The sequence below is a fragment of the Lynx rufus genome, unplaced genomic scaffold (assembly GCF_022079265.1).
Source record: "Lynx rufus isolate CCGP_SWC_20201006 ecotype Redwood Valley unplaced genomic scaffold, mLynRuf1.p SCAF_12, whole genome shotgun sequence".
Lineage (NCBI taxonomy): Eukaryota > Metazoa > Chordata > Mammalia > Carnivora > Felidae > Lynx > Lynx rufus.
In genome coordinates this window covers 66,008,043-66,029,646 of record NW_025814826.1, presented here as the reverse complement: position 1 = coordinate 66,029,646, position 21,604 = coordinate 66,008,043, and the positions used below count along the sequence as shown (strand labels likewise).

Below are 21,604 nucleotides of genomic sequence, written 5' to 3'. Positions count from 1 at the left end.
GCAACGAACCAAGAGCCAGTTCATGGCTCACTGGACCTTGGGCCTCAGGACGTAATCTGCTGCTTCTGGTTTGGTGCTCTCCTCCCCCTGTTTGAAAATATGTAAATCCAGGAAAATTACCTTCTAACCAGTCTTCCTATAGTTGTTTCCCCCAATTCTGGGCAAATGGTGAGGCCGCACGAGTAAGCCTGGCTTTGCACAGCGCAAACTTCACGATGTGCTGAGATGCGGGTCCCTTGATTTACCTGAGTGCCGTGGTCCCCTGGAGCCCCTGTAGGATGGATCAGGTTCTCTTCGGTTCTTGCTTCGTTGTCGGGTGTTGTGTTAGGAGGCACAAACTTGGGTTGGAGGTGTTTTCCAATCGGAATTCTAGGAAAGCAAGGACAAGTTTTCAGAGGAGTGGAATTGCTGGTGTGTGTATGGACGTTATGTTCAGGGTTAATGGGGTGTAGGGAGGCGGTAGATGGAAAGGAAGGCTGCCCAGAGAGCACAGACCCATTCTGCAAACCCCCGTTCTGTGAATAAAGACAGCTCTTGTAGCATCAAGACAGCTGAGAACAATTGACATAGATTGAACCCTGAGGTTCTGTGGCCGTTTATTCAACAGAGAGTCCGTAGCATCAGGCAGTGCTGGTGGTGGGCTGTGGAGGGCAGCTGTCAGTCGTTCAGTGTGGAGATGCGACCGAGGTTTGAAAAGCCGGCGTGTTGGGAGTAGACACGGGGAGGCGGGGTGGGGGCCGAGCTGAGGAGAGCCGGAGGCTGTGGAGGGAACCGGGTGCGGAGGCTTGGACCGGGGCAGGGAGACTGGGGGTGGTGAGAAGCAGTCGGGCCCCGGGTGGATCTTGAAGGTAGAACCGGCAGGATCTGCCGACAGATTGGATGAGGGGTGTGAGGAGCGAGGGAGGAGTTGAGTCGGCTCCAAGGCTCTGGGCCGCCACGGGCGGAACTCGGTTTAGAGGGGCAGAGGCGGACTGGCTCGTGGGCACTCTGGGTTTGCGGCCCGCAGGGATCCCAGGAGGGCTGTCACGGGGGCAGTTGTGAGTAGGCATCCGAGCTGGGAGTGGCAGTGAAAAGGCAGTGGCGCTCTGGTCACGGAGCGGGTGAGCACAGGGAGGAGGTGGCAGGAGGGCTGAGCCCAGGACCAGGGGGAGCCGTGGTGGGCTCCGAGCGGGTGTCCGGAAAACCGGAAGCGCTGGCGCCGTGGGAAGAGGGGAAGAGAACGTTCCGGGACTGGATGTGAGCAGCTCTGTGAAGTGTCAGGAAAGGTCCAGATGAGGGTTGGGGTTTGACCTTTGGGTTTGGTGACTTGGGGGCTCTCCGGCGGCGCCCAGAGCGGTTAGGGGGAGTGGTGAGACGGAATGCCTGCCAGGATGGTGGTTTGAAGCTGGAGAGAGTAGCGAGACGGATTGCGTGCGGGTGACTGAGGTCCAGGGTGCACGGTCACCCTCACGCTTACCCACCCGTCTGGGTGCTGAGCAGCCCAGCCCGGCCACGTCCTCGAGGGACGTGGTGGTGTTCTCAGGTCAGGTGCAGAGCTGACAGCAGCTTTCTCCACGCTTGTGGCCGGTGGGCGTGTGACGCCAGGTGTCAGGCCACGTGTGCCGCCCTCGCCGCCCTGCCTCTTGGGGGCGTGGGGACCGGCACTCGCAGTGTCCCAAGAGACTGTTCAAGGGGGAACAGAGTAGTGGTCTAAAAGTTCTAGGAAAACACTTGTCCTGCCTGAAATGCTTCTATTAGAGATTGTTTCCTTTTCTTAATTAGAAATTCCGCTTTGTCCAGGGGTGGCACGTGCATGTGTCCAGAGCAGTGTTGAAGGTGAACGCAGACCCCAGGGCCCTGCCCCGCCCTCCACGTCCGCCTCCCACAGGTGCGTGTAATCGTGTAATCGTGCCTCGCTGCTGCTTCGGGTGTTTACACCCCCGATCCTCAGCCACGTGTGTGTGGGGTCAGGTGCCATCCTGCGTCGGCTTTAGAAAAAGTTACATTTTGGACTTTCTTCCTTCCCCCCAGAGTTCTGTCACAATGTTTGTTTAGATCCACATTTTGGTTAATTGTTTTGACTTTGTTAATGTTGCTCACTATTGAGCCAGTTAATGTAACATGATTCCATTTCCTTTTTGTTCGGCTTTGGTTTTCCGTTTTTTTGAACTTAGAGTTGCCACTTTTTTTTTTTTCCTGTTTGCTTGACATTCTTAAGAGTTCTCACTCTGACAGCTTTATAAGGAAGCCAGACCTCTTAATAACATTTTCCATGTACTCAAGCGTATTACTTCTGTCTTCACCCCCAGGGACATCTGCTTCCTTCCGTGAGGGACAGGTCACTCTCTTGGCCTGCTAGAAATGGTACCAGGGTTGAGGACACAGGGCAGATCTGGCCGGAATGGATGCGACCAGGTAGAAAATGGTGATTCGGGGGCACCTGGGTGGCTCAGTTGGTTCAGCGTCCAACTCTTTTTTTTTTTTTTTTAACATTTATTTATTTTTGAGAGACAGAGATGGAGTGCAGGTGGGGAGGGGCAGAGAGAGAGGGAGACACAGAATCCGATGCAGGCTCCAGGCTCCGAGCTGTCAGCACACAGCCCGACACAGGGCTCAGACCCACAAACCGTGAGATCGTGACCTGAGCCGAAGTCAGACACTCGACCAACTGAGCCGCCCAGGTGCCCTAAGCTCTGATGCTTGATCTCAGCTCAGGTCATGATCTCACAGTTCGTGGGTTCAAGCCCTGCTGTCAGCTCAGAGCCTGCTCGGAATTGTCTCTCTCTCTCCCTCTCTCTCTCTCTCTCCCTCTCTCTGCCTCTACCACACTTGTGCTTTCTCTCCTTCTCTCAAAATAAATAAATAAACTTAAAAAAATTAAAAAAAATAAGAAAATGCTAATTGGGAAGACAGTGATGGGAAGCCGGGAGGGAGGGCACCATGTCTTCCTGAGGGAGCAGGGGTGAGAAGGGTTGGCAGTAGTTGGGGAAGGACATTCTTGGTGGAGAGAGTGGGAATAAGCAGAGCTGGATGAGATTTGTTAACTTAGCCTGTGTTGTGGCGCCTTGCTAGGTCAGATGTAGTAGTTACGGACTCTTCCTCGAAGAATTTTAAAGAGGTTTTCTTGGGAAATGGGACATTCAGATTGTTCAGCATCTGTCATGAATGTTTCATTTCTTATTTTTTTTTTAAGGATTATATTTTTTGAGTAATTTCTACACCCATTGTGGGGCTCAAACTCACAACCCCAAGATCAAGAGTCATGTGCTCCACCGACCAAGCCAGCCAGGTGCTCCTGTCATAAATTTTTTTTTTATTTAAAAAAAGGTTTTTTTAATTAAAAATTTTTTAACGTTTATTTATTTTTTGAGAGACAGAGCATGAGCAGGGGAGGGGCAGAGAGAGAGGGAGACACAGAATCCGAAGCAGGCTCCAGGCACCGAGCTGCCAGCACAGAGCCTGATGCGGGGTTCAGACCCACAAACCATGAGATCATGACCCGAGCTGAAGTTGGACGCTTAACCAACTGAGCCACCCAGGTGCCCCTAAAAAAAAAAATTTTTTTTTTAACATTTATTTATTTTTGAGAGAGAGAGTGTGAGCAGGGGAAGGGCAGAGGGAGAGGGAGTCACAGAATCTGAAGTAGGCGGTAGGCTCTGAGCTGTCAGCACAGAGCCCGATCAGGGACTCGAACTCAAGGACTGTGAGATCATGACCTGAGCCAAAGTCATATGCTTAACCTACAGAGCCACCCATGTGCCCCTCCTGTCATAAATTTTTAAGGTCTTAAAACCTGAGTGTAGGATATAGCAGGACACTTGAATCCAAGAGATAGTCTCTTTTTTTTAGTGTTCATTTATTTTTGAGAGAGAGAGCATGCAAGCTGGCGAGGGGCTGAGAGAGAGGGAGACAGGATGTGAAGCAGCCTCCAGGCTCCGAGCTGTCAGCACAGAGCCTGATGTGGGGCTAAGACCCACAAACCATGAGATCATGACCTGAGCCAAAGTTGGATGCTTAACCAACTGAGCCACCCAAGGGCCCCTAAGAGATAATCTTAAACTGTTGATGTCATGAAATGGTTCATGGAAAATTGTTTATTGAATATCTGTCACAAAGGCAGCCAGCCACTGGTCATGCAGGACTGAATACTATGCGAGCAGGATGAGTGACCACAGGATATTGAAGGGGTGGCTGCTGTGTGTCTAGCTGGACTGGTGGGAGGGTTGGGAGGTATCCTTGAGATGTGCAAGCACAGCCCTCACTGTTTGGCATAGTTCTGGAAGCCTGTGGGGAAATAAGCCATCGGCAGTGAGATAGTGCAGAACCAAGAGTGATTGGATTGGCTTCGTTTGAAAAGAAGCGTTGCTCAGTTTGAAATGCTGAGGCAGAATTGTAAGGAATAAAGTCCATAAATATCTTTCATAACTGTCATCTCTAGGGCACCTTTTATGTAATTGTGCTACCACACCTTTTCTGTCGATGCCTGGCCGGCTCATGGATGGTCAGGACCTTGCATGTGCAGTGGGTCTGCCGTGTCTCAAGTTCAACCTTTTACCCAGAGCTTTGTGAAGTGCATCCTTTATCTTGCCAGTCTAGGTACGTTTCTGATTCAGGAATTATACGTCATAATCGTGATATTTACCATTTATGTGTCAGTTATTGTGTGTTTGAATCGTAGTTTTTGTAAAAATTTTTTTTAACATTTATTTTTTTTTATTTTTTATTTTTTTTAATTTTTTTTTTCAACGTTTATTTATTTTTGGGACAGAGAGAGACAGAGCATGAACGGGGGAGGGGCAGAGAGAGAGGGAGACACAGAATCGGAAACAGGCTCCAGGCTCTGAGCCATCAGCCCAGAGCCCGACGCGGGGCTCGAACTCCCGGACCGCGAGATCGTGACCTGGCTGAAGTCGGACGCTTAACCGACTGCGCCACCCAGGCGCCCCAACATTTATTTATTTTTAAGAGATAACATGAGCAGGGGAGGGGCAGAAAGAGAGGGAGACACAGAATCCGAAGCAGGCTCCAGGCTCCAAGCTATCAGCGCAGAGCCTGATGTGGGGCTCGAACTCACAAACCGTGAGATCATGACCTGAGCTGAAGTCGGATGCTTTAACCGGCTGGGCCACCCAGGTGCCCCATGAATCCTATTTAGTTTTTTGTAGTAACTTGGCAAGGTAGTGATTTCTGTCCCGGTGTCCTAGAGCAGAGGCTGGAGCTAGCTTCTGAGGAGTCCGCCCCAGGCTCCACACGGTGGCGGCAGGCTCTCATGTTCCCTTACAGTGTGCGGGCCCTGGATGTAAGAGTGGGGAGTGCTGCCCCCTACTGAATGGCCCGCAGACCGTCCTCAGGATCGTCAACCACATATCCATGTGGGAATGCATTGGCGTTGTCTCTGCAAACCATGGCACGTGGTCCTCATTCGTCGGTGTTCCTGGCTCACACTGAGGAAACAATGTGCTTTCATCACACACTTGTGAAAATAGGGAAACAGGCAACTTTTCCAGGGATTTGTACGTCCTGAGTAAGGGACAGAGGGGATGTCTTTTTCTTTCTACCTGCCTTAGCATATCATAGACATTTGGAGGGGCACAGGTAGGGTATTGGGAGTGGGGATGGCAAGGAAGCAGTTTAGATGCTTGTCTACTAATAAATTCTAAGGGACCTAACAAAATAGACAAACTTTCCTGCATTTCTTCTTTGATAAACTATTAAAAAGGTAGGTGTTTTAACAAAAAATTCACTTGAAAAAATGGCCAAAAGATTTGAGTAGACATTTCGTCCCTTTTCTGTAGGTCACAATAAGCACAGAAGATGCTCACCATCGTTAGTCATCAGGGACGTGCATATGACAGCCACAGCGAGGTAGCATTGCAGTCCTACTAGAATGCCTCACATTTGCACGAAACAAGACAATAAAAGGTGACAGTGCCCGGTTGCAAGGATGTGGAATAGCTACAACTGTATCATGCTTTGCTGGTGGGAGTGCAGAGGGTTGTAACTATAACGCTTTGGAAAAGAGCTTGGCAGTTTCTTATAAAATTGAACATACGCTTCCCATACAACCCAGGAATTCTACCCCGAGGTCTTTACCCAAGAGAAATGAAAATTGGTGTCTACGCAAAGGCCTGTATATGAACGTGTGTAGTGGCTTTATTCATACTTGCTTAAAATGGAAAACAGCTCAGATGTCCATCAAGTGGTAAATGGTTGTGGTTCACCCGCACAGTGGAATCCTGGTCAGCAACAGAAAGGTGCTAACTACTGACATCTTCAAGACAAAGGGTGAGAATCTGCAAAGCATCTATGACGTGAAGGCACAGAGCTCTGTGCAACCGTGATTCCACCCTGATAACGTTTGGGTAAAGCCAAAACCATGAGACCACATCAGATCACTGGTTGCTTTGGGCTGAGACAAGGGGAAGAGAGGATTGAGCACAAAAGGGCATGAGGGTACTTGGTAGGTGATGGAAATAGGCCATAGCTTCCCTTCCGGGGGCGGTTATACCCCGGATGTGTTAGTTAGAACCCATCTAACTGAATGTTTTACTGCATGTACATTTTTCCTCAGTAAGCCAAGCTTAAAAAAAAAATAGGTGACTTATGTATATACACACATAGATCATACACACACACACACACACACACACACACACACACACAGGCGTACTCACTTATACACACACTTGAGCTCGCTTTTTCTTTCCAGTGGATTAAATTTTATTTTTCTGGATTAGGTATCCTAGAAGTTTAAGTAAAATAGATTTTAGCACAGACACTGTTTCTGAAAACGTATAATCTTGGAGTCTTTGATTTTTTATATTTTTTCATGACCTGAAGGCTTTATAACGTGGTTTTTGTGTAAGACAATTATATATTACAGATATAAATAAAAACAGAAGAGACTTTTTAAAGTTTAATTATTTTAGGATTCCTTCCATAGCGTTCAAGCTCTTGTAGCTTTGGAGAAAAATAGTTTTACCAGCTTTAAAAATTAATAAAAGATGTTTTCTCTGATTCACGACAAACTTAATTATATGGTCTTCAGCTCTGTCTTTAGTCAGCTCTAATTGTAGGGTACAATTATATTTTAAACTGCTAGAAATAAGAATGTACACAGAAGATAATTCAAGGTGGCTTCACTAAACTTAAGGCTTCCTTGTGATTGTAAGTCAAGTCTCTTCAAAGTTTGCAAGAGGATTGCTCATTATTCCTTACTATGTGGTGCTTTTTGATGTCCTGCAGAGCAGTTATTTAGCATTTTTTCCTAATAAACCCTTTTTAGGAAAGCAACAGTGGGCAGGGAGGGGGATTAAAGTGGAAAACTGTGTGTATGTTTAATTGTCATTTAAAAATCAAAATTTGTTTGACTTCAGAGCATAAGAAGGCCATTAATTCAAATGATGAGGTCTTCGTGTGATTTTATGATCAGAGGGTGGGTATTGGAGTGTGTGGTAATAACAGAATCCGTGGCATAGTAAGGTGCGTTGTAATAGGACCTTCCTGAGCTGCTTTTTTGTTTCTTTATTGCGTGTGCTGCTCTGTGTTCTTGAGGCTCGCTGTGCCGTCTCTGGTGACGCAAGTGTGCCCGGTGACATTGGTGTGCCCAGAAGTGTTCGTTGCAGCCTCTGCATGGTGCCCTTTAGACGGTGATTGCACAGCAAATACGTAGCCTCCTTGACAGTTGCATTTAGGAACAGGGGAGAGAGAATCGTTCTCCCTCACGTGTTTTATTGTCTGACTCCGTCCCCGGGTTTTGCTGCGGGAATCTCTGTGCTAACAACCCTCGTTTTGAAGGGTTGGACCTGTGCTGGGACACTTCTTACGGCTGGTGACATTTCCAGCTGCTGCCAGCCAGGTGGCAGCCCTGGTGCAGGTGTCACGGTGTAGCTGCAGGGATGTGGGATGGCACTGCGTGCCGTGTCGGTTCCAGCGTGAACGGTCTGCCGCCGCCATACCACGCACGGTGTCCGCGCCAGACAGAATGCCTCCTGGTAGGTTACAGCGTGACTCACTGGTCATGTGAAAAGTGGTACGTGCAGAATAGAACCAAAATAGGTGTGGAGCGTGAAGGTTTAAGAATACTCAGCCACGCTTGTTTTCTTGTGTGTTCCGAAAGGGCACTTAATCCAAAAGGGTCTTCGTAAGCGAAATGTACTGAAAGACGTGAAAGTCCGTTTCAGCTTCTCTAGATGACTTGGGAGCCTCAGTGTGAGCGCCTGTCATTCCCCGTGTGCGGTGGCACCCCTTCCGCCTTCTTCCTCAGCATCGGGCTGTGTGGGTAGCTGCCTCTGGAGGCCCTCCCACCACCACCTTTTCTGTTTTGCCGTTCCTTGGTTTTTTGTTCACTTAAACCTTGTTTTCTTTTAGGGAGAAGTCGTGAGAAGTGGTGTACTCCACTTTCAAATACCCTTCACCTAGATCCACCAGTGCCCCCCTCCCTCCTTCCTCCTCTCTGTCTCTGGATAGGTACAGACGCACAGGGGTGAGCGCACACACACACACACACACACACACACACACACTTATTTTTTACTGAACCCTTTGAGAGTAAGTTGCAGACATAATGTCCTTTCACCCTTACATACTTGAGTATTTACTAAGAACAAGGACTTTTTACATAACCACAATATAATCAGTATAACATTTAATGTTGCCATTTTATCTCCTATACAATCCCTGTTCACGGTTTTCCAGTTGCTCTGTTGTTTCTAGCAGTTTTCACCCTGACACAGGATCCAGTCTAGAATTACAGGTATGATTTATTTATTTAAAAACTTTTTTAAGTTTATTTATTTTGAGAGAGAGAATGTGCAGGAAGGGCAGAGAGAGTGAGAGAGAGACAGAGAATCCCAAGCAGGCTCTGCACCATCAATGCAGAGCCTGAATCTCACAAATTGTGAGATCACGACTTGGGCGGAAATCAAGAATTGGATGCTTAACCGAGCAAGCCACCCAGGCGTCCACATGTCTTAGTTACTGATGTCTTTGTAGTCCTTTTAGTCTGGATATGGTGCTCAGCCATTCTCTTTCATGACAATGACAGTTTTAAAGAACGTAAACTAATTGTTTCGTAGGGTTCCTTTTGAGTTCCTTTGATGTCTTCTCATATTAAATTCAGATTATGCATTTTGGGGGTCAGACCATTGTGGAAAGTGATGTTGTCCCTTTCTCAGGGCCATATCCTCTCTCATAGCCATTGTGTCCATCTCAGAATGGCACATGGTGCCAGTTCGTTCTGTTATTGGTGACATTAACGCCCAGGAATTTGTTAGTCCTGATGAGTCTTGGACGCTGCTCCTGACCTGCTGTGTCAGAAACTTAGGGTGTGAAGCTGTGTTTTCTCAAACCCTGAAAATGATTTTGATGTATTCTGAAACTTGAGAATTACCGATCTTAGGCGATTGAGTTAGGATTGCATCTGCTTACTGTCTCTACTCTAAAATGAGCATTTATCCTTTGTGGTTAATGAGTAATCTGTAGGGAAATATTTGAGGCTGTGTGACCTTTCGAACTTTCAAACCGATAGTTCGGTCACCCACTGGTGGTTCTTGCTTGAAACAGTTCTTGCGAGCTGGTTGTGCAGCCGTGGTTCTCTCATGCCGCTGCCCCTTCTTGTTTATCAGCTGGTGTCCAGCTGCCAGGACGAGTTTCCTCTCCTCTGTTCGCTCACTCACTCATGTCATCCGTCAGAACTTCACGGATGCTCGTTTGACTCAGTGGCTTATAATCCTTGACTCATTATTCATTTCGATGCTAGACTTCTCCCTGGTTTGGCCTTCTCCAGGATCATCTCCTGTATTTTTTTGACACGTCCCTATTAATTTTTGAGCTTTTTCTTCCTTTTGGTACAGTGGCGTTTCTTGTAGTTTCTCTGTTGCGTCATGGAATCAGCCGTTTCTCCGAGTATCCCTGGTTCCTTTTAGTGGGAAATGGGATTTAGAGGTGAAGGTCTACGTGACAGGCATGTTCACGTGCTACCAGGTGGTACTGCCTCCCAGCGCTGTCTGTGTATGCACGCACGCGTGCACACCTGTGCTCAGGGTGCAGAAGGCTTGCTTGTTATATTCTGATGAGCTGATGAGGTGTCTGATCACTTTTATTGGCTTCCAGTGGGTGCATTGCTTGCTTTCTTGCTCCTCTCCTCTCCTCTCCTCTCCTCTCCTCTCCTCTCCTCTCCTCTCCTCTCCTCTCCTCTCCTCTCCTCTCCCCTCCTCTCCTCTCCCCTCCTCTCCTCTCCCCTCCCCTCCCCTCCCCTCCCCTCCCCTCCCCTCCCCTCCCCTCCCCTCCCCTCCCCTCCCCTCCCCTCCCCTCCCCTCCCCCCTCCCCTCCCCTCCCCTCCCCTCCCCTCCCCTCCCCTCCCCTCCCCTCCCCTTTTCTATTCTATTCTATTAAGTTTGGGCCTCTGTGTGTGTTGGGGGGGTCTCACATGTACCTTTATATTTTGGTGGTCAGTCAAAGGTTGGGGTAGAATTTATTCTCAGATTTGGGGTTTTATCTTGGGGTTCCCTTGCTTCCAGCATCCGTCCTCTAAATTTCCGTTGGTCCACCAGCCCCCATTTCTTCTGAGACCTCATGCCAGGAAGACTTTTCTTTCTGCCACCAGAGCTCGCCCTGGGTTGGGAGACACATTTAGTCAGAGGAGCAGCAGGCTGGCTCTGGTGCGTGCCTCTGGGCCTCCTGGTTCTCCTGCGTGTGCCTGCCTAGTCCCACTGTCTGCCGGGGCTTTGGGCAGTGTTTATTTATATTCACATTTGGAGCGCCGCGTTTTGCAGCCTTCTCGTTTCCAAAATTTCCCCCTTAGATTTACAGCCACCGTCCTGCTACATTGTGATGGTACAGTAAGGCGCAGTCCTGTCCTGCCAGAGCTGGGGCTCGCAGGCTTACCAGGCAGGAAAGTCGCAAACACTCAGTTTGGACCAGAGGCAGGCGCAGTTTTGAGAGTAATTTCTTCTCCTGTTGTTGCCTGCGTGGTCATCTTCTGGTCCCTTCCGAGAGTTGTTCTGGATGAATTTGTCTGTTTTTTATAACTGTCTGCGCCCCATCATCTTCACGTAACCGTATGGGAGGCCCATGCTCCCTTTTGTCTTTTATTTTTTCCCTCTGAAATCTAGATTAATCTTTATTTTTGTATACAACATTTTCATTATGATAATTTTCAAACAAACGACAAAGTTGCAAGAATTTACAGCTAACGCCCGTCTACTCATAGACCCCCCTAGATTCTACCCGTAATGTGTTACTGCTCTTGCTTTATCACATAAGTCACCAATTATCCATCCCTCTATATAGTGACCCGTTTTATTTTCTAGGGTGCATTTCAGAATGAACTGCAGATACTAACGTACTTCACCCTGTGTATTTCAGCATGCATATTGTTTACTAGGGTTCATTTTTCATTTAGGGGATTTTTCTTTTCGTGTAAAATTTATATACCAGCGGCATATAACTCAGGTACACATTCACCGAGTTGTCACAAATGCACCTTTGCATGAAATGTCATCTTTGCAACCCCAACACTTACCAAATCTAGACCACTGTAATTTTCCCCTGAGGTTCCTTCACACCCATCTGTGCTCACATTCCTGCCCTAGTCCCTGCTGCCGTCCTCACCCCGACCCCTGACAACTGCTGTTTTATTTTCCTACTTCAGATCGGTCTTGCCTGTCCTGGGATTTCCTGTCAACAGAATCATATTGTATACATGGTTGTGTAAGGCTTTTTTTTTTTTTTTTTTTTTTAGCACATTATTGTTGAGATTCACCCATGTTATGCATGTCTGTATTCTGTTCCTTGTAATTGCTGAGTTGTATTTCGTTGTATGAGGCTATCACATCTTGATTATCTGTTCTTTTCTTGATAAGCATCTTTAATTTTGAAAGAAACTTTTGCTGGGTGTGTAGATTTTTAGGTTGACAGTTGTTTCTTTCAGCAGGCTAAACATCGTTTCCATATCTTCTGGTCTTTGTGCAGGTTTCTGAAACTTGTTTTCTATGACTTTTCACCTCTGATTCTCTGCCTTGCAAATTTCAGCCGCTCCGCTTCCCCAGACTGGAAATTTCCTCTCCTCAGCTGAGGTTGCGGTCCTGTACTTGGATTCCCTTCCCGCGTTGTGGGCCATGGTTGCTCCCAGCTGGACAGAGCGGGGTGCTGAGGCTCGTGGGCCTGCACTGCACATTGTCTCAAGATCTGAAGAAAGTGGTTTCACGGATTTTGTCCACTCCTCTATTTGTTTACCATGGAGGGCTGTTTTCCGTTCTAGTTCCTCCTTCATGGCTGAAGTGGATGTCCCGAAGTCCATGCAGTTCATATACTGTATTTCTCGGTTTTCCGGAAAATGAAATGGCAGAAATTGACTTGTTTCAATATTAGTTTAGCCACTGATTTTACTATCTGGAAAATCGCAAGTAATTTCCATTTGACAGAGGGAAATCTATATTTCGGCAAAGCTTTCAGTTTAATTATTTTGTTATTAAACTGGCCTAAGATAAGTGGTGCATTCGGCTGCATTATAGTTACCGGAAAGTAGCATTGCTTGCCTAGGCTACCAGGCAAGCTGGGCTGTTGGTCACAAACAAAACGCTCAGTCCCACCTCCAGGCAGAGGCTTATTTGTTCCAGGGCCTTACCCGCCCCCACCCTGCTGGTGCTGCCTTGGCGGATGTGAGCGGGAAGCCTAGCCAGGCCCGGTTATGCATGAACGTGAATAGGAGGAAATGTGGGAGGATTTGTTCATTCATTCAGCACATAGTTGAGTTCCTGCAGTGACCCAGGCTCTGTACTGTTCATTTTTTCCTCTGTGATCTTTTCAAATGATTGGACAGAGATTTGGAATTGTTTCTGGCTCTTCTAGTTTTTGACATAAATTTTAGTAACTAAATCTGCCCCTTTCAAAATACCTTTGTTATCATCAATAGCTAATGCTAGGACAGTACAAGCATTACTCAAAATAAACGAGTGTGTACATACCGCATAGTTTTCATCTACTGGTGATGGCTGCTTTGAAATAAAAAGCCCAGGAGAATAATGGTGTTTGGGTATGTGTATGACATTTGTTCATAACCTTGGTACGACCTAGGTTAGGACATGCTCTAGAATGAGGGGCTGCCTGGGATTTCTGGGCCCTATGGCTAGATTGGTACTTAAAACTTAACGGGGGAGGATTCGGGCACCCTCTTCTTGACCTGCGGTGTTGACGGAGGCTACCTGTTGCATTTATGTGGAAACTCTTGATCCTAAGTTTACCATTTTGGTGGACTGAGGGCAGATGAGATTCGATCAGGCCTCGAGTTGAACTTTACATATGTCAGCAGCAGTTAGGTATTTGGGCAAACCTTAATCACACTTGTGTGCTTCCTTTTGCCGTGAATTCTGTTACAAGTTTCTTGAAAATTTTGAATTAGTGAATATATAAGATGTTTTAATAAAAACTTATTGGCGTTTTTGAATTTGATTTTTAATCCTTAGTGTAAATCTTTAGATTTGAAGATTAGGATATACTTTTATTTATTAGGCAGTAAAGATCATTTTCTGTTAGTGTGTGTACATCTGGAAGATTGTTCAGACAGTTGAAGAAAATGTATCCTCCTTTCTAGGTTTGCCCTTACCCCCCCCCCCCCCCCCGCCTTTTTCTCCACCTTACTTTTATTCAGGTAGTTATTCAGGGAAGGCAACGTGTTCCTTTTTATGGAAAAAAAAAAAATAAAGGACTTAGTTCCCGAGTGGGTTTTGTCAAGAAGAGGGTGAAAAGCACGGTCAGGTTTTTGCATGGCGTCAACACAGCAATCACGATGGCTCTTTTCCTCTTGGGACGTCCTGCCGCTGCTGCCAGGAGGTCACCCAGATGGCAGGGCAGAGCTGTTTCCTGGCTGCAGTTTGTGGACTTGGTGACCAGTGGCCTCTGTTTGCAATGTGTGTATGGGGAGCTTACGATAGATGTGCACGGGGCGGGGCGGGGGGTGGGGGGAGAGTGCGTTGTCTTCTTCGGTAACTAGCCAGATGAGGTTGAGGTCAGCCAGGTTTAAGGAGAGAAGAATGAGATTGCACAGAGTATAGTTTGCAGCCGCGGGAGACATTTCTGTCAACTGCTGCATGGAAAGGTTATGTTGTACTGAGTGTGGATTGTACCTTCGAGGTCACATGCAAACAGCTGTCTCAGTGTTCCTCATAGGTTTTGGGACTAGGAGTGTGTAGTTACGTTTTACAGTTACTTTTATGTTCTCTTACTCTTGTTAGATTAATTCACATTTCTGTTATTTACTTAAAGATAGTATTTGATTTCCATAAAAGCTTGGGAAATATGTATTAGGAAATTCCTGTACTCAAAGGTGGTTCCTAGGCAGTAATTCATGATGCCAAGGAAAGGAGTGTGCGTTAAGCCCCCTGTAAATATAGTCAGATTTCGTATGTACTGGGAGTAAAAAACAAATGGACTTCCAGAAATAATTTAAATGCACTTTATGTAGAAAAATTCATTTATAGCTTTATTTTTAGCAAAATGAGGTGTGGAAATACTTAAAACCATAGCGAAACTAAATTACAGTTTCCGCAGGAAGTAAATACAAAAGTGTGCAATAATGATTATAAGAAGGAGATTTAAATACTTCTAAAATATTTTTGCAGTTCCTTGGCTTTTCTTCTCCCTTCCAGTCGCTTAATGGGAAATAAAATAGATTTTTTTAAATGTACAAGTTAGGTGTATATATGTTTGTAAGTAACTCCTGTATCCTAGGAGATCCGCGTTCCTCTGTGTTATAATTAGGTCTTCTGGATCCCCCAGGGTCAGAATTTGAATGTGTTCCGTTGTTGCTGTTAATTATCTTTCCATCTGTTTCTGATGTTTAGTTTTCCTGTCTTTAATGAACAATCTTATTTTTTATAAGATGCCTGGAAAGAGTGCATCCCAGAAGAGTAGTAGTCTGTATTATAATGGCTTTATTTAATTAACTGAAAGTTTTTTTTCCTAAAAGATTATCTTTCTAGGAAGTTAAAAAAAAAATGTTCTCCAGAATACCGTCTATAGTGGAGTAAAGGCTGCAGGTACAGGTGATGTTTTAGATTTCAACTTTTTGTGGGACTTAAGTTGAAAATGTTATGTATAATGTTTTGACATAATTTTGTCTACTTAAAAATTTTTTTTATGAAAAAAAATTTTTTTGATGTTTATTTTTGAGAGAGAGAGAGACAGAGCATGAGCGGGGGAGAGGCAGAGAGAGAGGGGGAGACACAGAATTCAAAGCAGGCTCCAGGCTCTGAGCTGTCAGCACAGAGCCCGATGTGGGGCTCGAACCCATGAACCACAAGATCATGACCCGAGCCGAAGTCGGGCAGGACCAGCTGAGCCACACAGGTGTGTGGTAGTGTACTCTTTTTAAAATGTGGAACACTAAAGGGCATGGACTGTGGGACTGACCTGTTTTTTTGTTTTGTTTTGTTTTTTTATGTTTGTTTATTTATTTTAGTGGGGGGAGGGGGAGAGAGAGAGAGGGAGAGAATCCCAAGCAGGCTCCGCGCCGTTAGGGCAGAGCCTCACATGGGGCTGGAACCGTGGGATCATGACCTGAGCCCAAATCAAGAGTTGGATGCTTAACTGACTGAGCCCCCCCGGGTGCTCCAAAGGACGGATAAACTTCGAGTTGCTCGTTTACATTTGCTCTTGGAGGTGTGCAGAGACTAAGCAGTTTCAGTTTGGGGATTAGGTACAGACAGGCTCTGAGGCAAATCAAGCTTTGATGTGTTCCTTAGGTCAGTTGAGGTCCCTGGAATGTGACAACAGGCAGGGGTCCCCACAGTTAGCATTGTAGCCGAAATGGGTGCCAACCAATTGCCCCTTTGTCTTGTTGGGGCGTCTTTCACAGTGGGGCTCCCTCTACACTCCCCAGCCTTACCTTTTAGCCATTTGTAGACTTTGTGACTGCTCTGTGCACTTATCTGTAAATGTTAATTTATCTGTACAAGTCTTCTGTTGACCTCTTCAGGGGATTTGGATTTGTAAAAATTAGAATGTCCATTGCTTCTCCTCCCGGTTTGCCCGTACTTGATTGTACAGAAAGACGCGTTTAGGGGCACCTGGGTGGGGTGGCTCAGTCGGTTGAGCGTCCGACTCTTGGTTTCTGCTCAGGTCATGATCTTGTGGTTCATGGGATCAAGCCCTGCGTCGGCCCCGTACTGGCTGCGCAGAGCCTGCTTGGGATTCTCTGTCTCTCTGCCCCTCCCCGCTATGTGCATGCATGTGCACACACTCTCTCTAAATAAATAGACTTAAACAACAAAAAAAAAGACTTGAATTCAAAAAGGTTTTGACCTCCTCTTGAAGGAGAAGGACACACTGAGAATTAAGATTACATTGATGGTCAGCGTGTTAAAAACAACATAATTCCCCTTTTTTGGTTTCAAATAATGGAGTGAATCTGAGATAGGGCTTCAGAAGCCAGTTGAGGACTGGATCTTGGCTTTGACTCCCTGGCTGTCAGCCCTGACTCCAGTATGAGATAACCCTGTTTATAAGCAGGTGAGGTGACTTTCTTCTGGGAGGACTTATCCAGTCAGTGGTGCCTGCAGCCAGAGAGTCACAGATGCATTTGAACCTGCGTGTTATTAACGCTAAGAATCCACTAGGATAAATTTTGATGGGACATGTATGCTGTACCTTTGGCGAATTGTGATATTGATTCTGGGTCCCTTCTTGAGTAGTTAATGTGAACATTTTTTTCCTGTTTTCCAGCGTAGCCTGTGCTAGAATGTCTATAATAGGGCAATCTCCTGGAACACTGCACGGGTGGGAAATGTTGGTGTTTTTTTCCCATTTTGATTGTCAGTTGTGGTTGGCTTGTCTAAGATACACAGTAAACATGTATATACTGCTTATGTTGTTCTGGCTTCCCCTTTCCTGACTTAAAACTCTTGGTTTGAATTGGCTCTGCATGTTGAACATACTATCTTCTGAGTGTGGACTTGAGGTGTGTGTTAGAACGCTGTGTTTACAGTGCTGCTTCAGTTGGCTGTTAGTGAATCTGTGTGGTAGGTTTCCTTTAATTCTTTTTATTTTTTTTTTAGTTTTTTTAACTTTTTTTTTTTTTAATTTATTTATTAAGAGACAGAGACAGAGCATGAGCATGGGAGGGGCAGAGAGAGGGAGAGACATAGAATGTGAAACAGGCTCCAGGCTCTGAGCTGTCAGCACAGAGCCCGGCACGGGGCTTGAACTCACGGAGCACAAGATCATGACCTGAGCTGAAGTCGGCTGCTTAACCGACTGAGCCACCCAGGTGCCCCCTTTCTTCAGTTCTTTTTAAAAACTTTTTATTTTAGAAAATTTGAAGTATACATAAAAGTAGAATTGGATAATGAACCTGTGTCACCATTGTGGCCTTGTTTATCCTGTTTCCTCTTCCCCAGACTTTTTTTTTTTTTTTTTTTTTTTGTTGGAGTATTTTAGAGCTAATCCCAGGCATCATATAATAATAAAGTTTCACCCGTAAAAGTTCAGTATGTGTCCCTAACAGGTATGAAATATAACCATAATACCTTTACCATGTCTCACATAATTAAAAGTAATTTTGGGGCGCCTGGGTGGCGCAGTCGGTTAAGCGTCCGACTTCAGCCAGGTCACGATCTCGCGGTCCGGGAGTTCGAGCCCCGCGTCAGGCTCTGGGCTGATGGCTCAGAGCCTGGAGCCTGTTTCCGATTCTGTGTCTCCCTCTCTCTCTGCCCCTCCCCCGTTCATGCTCTGTCTCTCTCTGTCCCAAAAATAAATAAACGTTGAAAAAAAAAATTAAAAAAAAAAAAGTAATTTAAAATCTTTAAGGGATACCTGGGTGGCTCAGTCGGTTAAGCGTCCGACTTTGGCTCAGGTCTCGATCTCCTGGTTCGTGGGTCGGAGCCCCGAGTTGGGCTCTGTGCTGACAGCTCAGAGCCTGGAGCCTGCTTCGGATTCTGGGTCTCCCTCTTCTCTGCCCCTCCCCTGCTTGTGCCCTGTCTCTCAAAAATGAATAAATGTTTAAAAAAATAAAATAAAATCTTTAATAAAGCTGGGTAATGTTTGATTTTCTCAGGTTTTTTTTTTTAAGCCTTTTACCTGTTGGTTGGCAGATCTCTAACGCTTGCTTTACGCTATTTCAGTTTTGTTTTTGAATTACAGCTTTTGTTGATGCTCTTGAAGAAATTGTTATTTCTCTCATAGAATTTCCCACATTCTGAATTTGGCTGATCGTATCACGTGATGTCATTTAATTTGTAAGTTTTGAAACTAGTTGCTAGAAGTCAGCTAGACTGAGGCTCAACTTTGGGGGCAAGAATACTTGCTGTTGGCATGTCCTCCCCCCTAAGGGACAACCACATTCATCATTTGTCCAAATGCTGTGGCAATCCTTCCATCTAGTGGCTTTTGCAGGCATTGATGGTGGCTGCCTGGGGATTTTGTATCAGAGTTGCAGAAACCGTGTTCTGATTTTGTCATGCCTTGTGCGCTTGTTTGCTGGAGGGTTTTTGTTTGCCTTTTTTTTTTTTTTAAAACTGTTTAGGTATCGTGAAATGTAGCCCATACAGAAAAGGTAGGATACATGCATAATCTTTTATTTACTAGTTTCAGAATGAGTTTGTTGGTGTCCTCGCAGTATCCAATGGTGACTGATCCAAGTGAGAATTATTTTTAGTATCATAAATGCATACATTTTAAGATGACCTCTCTCTCTATTTATATATGTACACATAGGTGTATGTTAATTTACCATAGTCATTCTCTTGGATGGTCAGATTGCTGTTTGTAGATGTCTTCTGTGTCCTTTGGAAGTGACTCCACTGATTTTTTTTGTAGTTTTCTGTTTATAGGCACTATAAAGCATCCCAGGCTCAATTTGTACCTTTCTTGCCTCAAACTTGAAATCAGCCGCCTCTCTAAGGAGCCTTGATTCCTTTTAGTGGGAAATGGTATTTAGGGACTGTAGTGTGGATACTATGGTAGTTAATTATGGGATGTTACTGCTTCTGGGCTTTTTTAGAGAACAGAGGTAGGACGTGTGTATTTTTTAGAAAGAGAAAAATAAGTCATGAGTTTATCCTGAAACTTCCAACTTAAATTTAAGACAAAAATGGTTTCCTGCTTTGATTTTGTTTGTATCTCATTTCTCTTTTGCTTAAAATCTTGCGGGTTTTTTTTTAAGATTTTATCTTTAAGTAATCTCTACACACAATGTGGGGCTCGAATATACAACCCTGAGATCAAGAGTTGCACGCTCCACTGAGCCAGCCAGGCGCCCCAAAATCTTGGTGCTTAACACTAGCACGCTTACGTAGTTGCTTCATTATTCATGCATATGAAACTTGTGTGCCATTTCAGAATAACAGTGCCACTGTCACCACTAACAAGACCTCTGGATGCATCTGAACGTGACTTTGCTCCTTCATTTTGTTTTCATTTGTATTCTTGTTAAAACAGCATTAGCTTTCCTTACAGCTCTTGTACTCTGTAGGACGTGTCGCACCTGGGATGTGCAGTGAGACTACAGCCCCTGTCTGCAACTGCACCAGCACCTCGGAAGTTAGGCTTGTTTGTTTCACGTTTGCTTCTGACGGTTGGGGGCAGTGGGGACCCTCACGCACGAGAACGACGGGAGGGCCGTTTTGTTCGTCCACTTCGGACCGTCGTTTGGTAGCGCTGACTCCGCTGGAGCGTGCACCTTGACCTAGTGGTTCCGTTCCAGGTGGACACACAGCAGAAACGCGTGCACGCGTGTGCCAAGAAACCTGTACAAGACTGGCCGTCACAGAGTAATTCGTAATAGCCCCAAGCAGGAATTAGCCCACTGTTGGTCAAGGGTGGACTGGGTAAAGAATTGCGGTACGTTCATACAATGAAGTACTATGCAGAAGTGGCTGTGAGGCTCCGTGCCCCAAAGAGTACATACTGTGTGATTTTCTTGTAAATTGGAAAAAAAAAGTATGTTTTCGAATCTCCGTTTTCTAATGTATATGCGTGTGTATCTCGCGGTGTGGCTCACCTTGACCGCTTCGTTTAATGCTGGAACCTGCGTTCCCTTACATGCACACTTCCTATGCCTCATACCCTGCTGCACTTAGTAATTTTTAAAATAACACTAATCACTTGATAGCATACTGCATAATTTAGTTATTTATGATGATGTTGTTGTCTGTCTCCTCTAACAGAACGTAAACTCCACGAGGGCAGAAGAAGTGTGTGGGGGGAGGGGGGACGGAGAGACACTCGAGCTGGTGGCAGCTGGTTGACACCACATTGGTAGCTCAAGACCAAATATGGTGGATGTATTTGTGCCGCAGGATCGGCACAGCCAGCGCCACAGATCGGGGCTTCTCCCCCGGCCTCTTCACAGAGCCAGTTGTTAAGTGCCCAGCAGCACATCCTGGTGTGTATCTCTGTCCTTGTACACACACTGAGGCATTCATGGCATCTCAGCAGTGCCTGGTGTGTAGTAGGTGCTCGCTGAATTCTTGGATGAGCGAATGCAAAGCTGGACCCTTTTAGGATGGGTTAGGACTCAGGTTTATGAATTTTATTATTGGAAAAATTTTGAGGTGCAAATGGCACAAACCTATCTGATACTAGCTAAAGTGAAAAAAAAAAGAAAAGGAATATATCCTGTGATCTAATTTGGAATGGTTGGTATCTGGAAATAAGTGTCTAGAAAGTCAGGCAAGAAAAAAAAGTACCAATAAATCCTAAAGGAACTGTAACTACTTTGGAAAATAAATGATGAGTCTAATACTTCCTTGATCCAGCCTTGTTTAAAATGACAAGAAATTAAAAATAAGCCCCTAGTCCTCCCCACCCCCCTTCCAAACCTCACACCATCACCTCATCCCTCTTCACCCCCAGCCCTAGGCAACCACATCTTTCCAACGGACAGACTTGACTATTCTGGACGTTTTATATCATTGGAATCATACATACAGTAGGTGGTCCTTTATGTCCAGCTTCTCACTCAGCATGTTTTTTTTTTTAAGTTTATTTATTTATTTGACAGAGACCGCGTGAGCGAGCGGGGAAGGGACAGAGAGAGAGGGAGACAGAATCCCAAGCAGACGCGGTGTTTGAACTCACGAAACCTGGAGATCGTGACCTGAGCTGAAACCCAAGAGTCAGACGCCTAACCTACTGAGCCCCCGGGCACCCCCGGCATAATGATTTCAGTGCAGCAGCTGCCGGTGCCATCGCTGTTTGGTGCCGAGCGACGTCCGGCAGTCACCACGCCGTGCTTGCTTCTCGGTGTCCAGCCCGCCAGAGCCGGGCCTGGTGCTCTGGCCGGAGGTGGCAGTTCCGTGTGTGCAGAGCCTCCCCTTGTTCCCCAAGGCGACAGATAAACACAGAGGTGAAAGCCGTGGCCCGTGGGCCTGGCTTCCTGCCCTTTGCCCCCTGAAGGTCTCCCAGCCTCGGCGGCTCGCTGACCGGGGCGTTTTCTGCACTTTTCACGTTGTCCTGCTGCCGGCTGTTGCGCCGTCTCAAATTGAGAAATCTCGAGTGGATGTTTGTCGTTACAGTTTTCATTACAGTTGATTTAAAAGGAGGAAGGAGGAATCTTGTAACAAGTCAGCCATTTACAGACTCTCTTTTGTGCCTCTCTTGCCCTGCGAGGTTCAGTGTGGCTTGTGGA

At 46.0% G+C, this 21,604-nt stretch overlaps 1 protein-coding gene across 5 annotated transcripts in view; it reads left to right on the top strand.

Moving 5' to 3' along the window:
- Nucleotides 1-21,604, top strand: part of PTK2 (protein tyrosine kinase 2) — a 257,109-nt gene that overhangs the window by 28,792 nt on the left and 206,713 nt on the right. Inside the window, exon 3 of one of the 5 annotated variants that reach the window (XM_047074240.1) lies at nucleotides 1,780-1,867. The exons of the other annotated variants lie outside the window; for them this stretch is intronic. The gene's annotated coding sequence lies outside the window, so the exon portion shown is untranslated. The remainder of the gene's footprint in view (nucleotides 1-1,779; nucleotides 1,868-21,604) is intronic. 5 annotated transcript variants of the gene reach the window in all.